Consider the following 3,611-nt stretch of genomic DNA (forward strand, 5'->3'; position numbering starts at 1 on the left):
TTGTGAATTCTCTTTCGTTAAAAGGGAGTTTTAGTGCACCTACGGCATGCGACTGATGGCAATCGCACTCCGCACTTGGTCTTTGCATTTCTTCCACATTCGGGCACAGACCTCTTAAAATCAAAGGTGAACGGACCGAGAACTGTAATTTTATAATTTTGAACTCTCTTTTGTTAAAGCTCTTTTGGCTTTAAATAACACATTTTCATCACGTATCTCGTACTTCGCACTCGTTTTATCCAACATGTAAACTTTTCATATTTATTTTGCTTTAAATTGTATTCTAAGCTGCTCTGAAACATGCATCATTTCAATAAATGTATATCATTACAATTCATAATTTGCATAAAAATTGAATCATACTAATTCTTATTTCCCCGTTTTTATAATTTTTTATTTTCAATGTTGTTTTTTACGATTGAATAAAAACTACTGCGCATTTGCATAGGGTCTAATACAGGAACCGATACAGGGTCCTGTATAGGAGCCTATGTCCTCTTTCGTCTTTTCCGCGCTTTTTCCAAAAAGCATTTTTGCATTTTTTAATCTTATGTCTTACGATTAAAGGAAGATCTACTCGTCCTATCAAAAATTATAGCTCTTTTTTGGATGAACAATTTATGTCTAATTTTTTTCGTAGCTCATTATAAATTTGTAGTTCTTCCCAGGGCGCGCAATCTGAGCTTGTTTATTTTTTTCGTATCTTGCATAGTTTGACCAAAAAATGGAATTTTTGAATTTTTCATTATTTTTGGTACGATCAAATTTGGAATGTTCAACTTTTCGACCAAATTGAAAAAGTTGTTATCGTAGTCCTGTAGGGATTTCAAACGGCAAAGTTTTTCTTTTCTTGGCTTTTTTTCATATCATGCGTTGTTTGGCTTAAAATGTTCATTTCAGTTTGTTTTTTTGGATTTTGAAAATGCTCTAACTTTGATCATTTTCTTTTTATAGAAAAAAGTCATAAGGATAAATTGTTTGAGTTTCTGAGTACTACGAACAACCGTACATAGAATTTTTAAATTTGAAAAAATGTGGTTTCAACATTTTTTTGTACGATCAAATTTGGAATTTTCAACTTTTTGACCAAATTGAAAATGTTGTTATCATAATCTTTTAGGACTTTCAATAAACAAAGTTTCTCTTCTCTTGGCTTTTTTCATATCATGCGTTGTTTGGCTTAAAATGTTCATTTCAGGTTGTTTTTTTGGATTTTGAAAATGCTCTAACTCTGGTAATTTTCTTTTTATAGAAAAAAGTCATAAAGATAAATTGTTCAAGTCTCTGATAATTTTTTTGTATCATGCGTTGTTTGGATTAAAATGTTCATTTTAATTTGTTTTTTTTTTATTTTGAAAATGCTCTAACTCTGGTATTTTTTTATTTTTCAAAAAAAGTCATTAGGATAAATTGTTCCACTTTTTGAATACTATTAATAACCTTACGGAGAATTTTGAAATTTGTAAAAAACTGGTCTCAAAAATATTTAAAATGTGCGCACTTCTTGAATTTTTATCCAAAATGGCGGGCTAACGAACTTGACCTTTAGTTTGAGACACTAAACGAGTGTGCCAAGCGGAAATCTAATAGATTTTTTTCAAACGTTATCGTGTTCACAGCCAGACATACAGACAGGAAGACACATTTGTAAAAACCTGTTTTTCGGTTTCAAAGGATCTTAAAACGAGAACATATGACAAAAAATGGCGGGGGGGGGGGGGGGGGGGGGGGGGGTCAAATTTTACACAAATCTAATACATTCTCTGATGAGAATGTAAAAAAACTTTGTTGATTTAAGAGTGTGGGTTATCACTTAAAATAAATAATTATCTTGAAATAAATCTTCATTTATTTTTCTTAAATTTATACAATTGAGAATCATTTAATGTCAATCTTTTAATCTATATAGACAGAAAAAAGTCTTAAATTTGGAATAGCCTTGTTTTTAGTTTTGCCTTAAATTAAGCTCCAGACTGAAAGAAAGCATGAAGATCGTTTCAAAAAAAGGTCCATATCGGCTTAGAACTACAATTAATTCATTAATATGTCTTATTTGCAAATGATCATCTTGAAACAAGTCCCAGTAGGCTTATCAAGATAGCAAGATCTTGGCAGTTTGAAAGAAGACGATATTGAAGCTAACTTTTAGCTCTCTAGAGGTGAGATTCGAGAATCTAACTTGTTCCTGCAGTTGTGATGTGACATAACACGAACCGGATAATAGTCATAGTAGTTCAGTGAACGTATTATATCTGGTTTGACCTGCTCTATTTAATTATTCTGTTCAACAATATTCTCAACCACATTCGAGGTAAGTAGATCTCATCATGTACTTTAGTTATGTCGGTTATTCATCGAAAAGCCACATGCTTAATTAGTCGGAATTCTCGTCGTTACCTAACCTATAAAAATCTTGATACGTGCCGTGATACATTGTATTTTCATTTTTTTCATCAAACGGGATTTTTTACTTCCCCTTTATTATAGTTCTAATGAGCGCTGCATTTAAAACAGCTTAATCAATTACTTTAAGGTCATATATGGGCTTTTTTTAAGCATGCATTTTAAATCGCGAATAACGTATAGTCTGCAAGAAAGCCTTCTTTAAGCCTACGTTCTGGCTTACGACTAGTTGTAATCAGTAGAGCAGTTAAACTCAAGCCCGCATTCCGGCTTACGACTACTTTTTAGCCTATACAGCATCTCAAATTCAGTTCCTCAATTATCTTCTTTTAAAATCTCAACCCTATTCTAGTTTTTCGCTCATGCTGTCTTCTATTTGGTACACTTTAAAACAAGCGTAGGTTTGGAAATGTATTAAGACTTTTTTCTTTGTAGTAGCATATTTTTTATTGAAAAACTTCAATTATTTCACTTGAAACACAATTTATTCGAGTATTGACATAAACTATTGCTTAAATAATGGGGAATTCAATAGCATCAGAACTTTTGATTCAAGAGTACTTTTTTCTCAACGCAGTTCTCTATTAGAAAGAAGAACGGCGTCTACACGTCACTATGTTTACTAAAGTGACACTTTGTATTATGAAATAATTTTGTGAAGAACCATTAAGCGGAGTCTAATCCTCACTCTAACCAACGTACTAATTTCAGGAAGTTTAATTAAAGAGCATGGCGTTTGAAATATAAAAGTTTTATTTTCACATGCATCTCAGTTGTATTGAGAAAGTTAGAAAATCGTTTTAATGTAAGAAGTCCATGTAACTGATATAGTTTAAATGTATTATTTAGTATATACTGCCCGATTGTGGATCAACGTCTTTAGTTAGGGCAAGACTGATCATTTAGAATTTATTGCCTCTCTAATTCTATGTGTATTTTGTTTGTAAAAATTATATCTCAATTAAGGATTGATTTCTGTTATTAAAATATATTTTATCAACTAGAAATTATAGTTCTTTGAATTTTTGAATACAGAAAATAGATCCTATCTCACCATATTTAGCCATTTTGCTGTACTGACTGCTCAGCTCAGATCATTTGCAATAAATTGTGGGTCCGGATGCAATAAGGGCACATAAAATTTTTTCGTGCGAAAACGAAGTCCCCTGGAGGCTTTAGAACAAATTTTCGAATTTTAATTTTCAAAA

The sequence above is a fragment of the Belonocnema kinseyi genome, chromosome 3 (genome assembly GCF_010883055.1).
Source record: "Belonocnema kinseyi isolate 2016_QV_RU_SX_M_011 chromosome 3, B_treatae_v1, whole genome shotgun sequence".
NCBI classification, from domain to species: Eukaryota; Metazoa; Arthropoda; class Insecta; order Hymenoptera; family Cynipidae; genus Belonocnema; species Belonocnema kinseyi.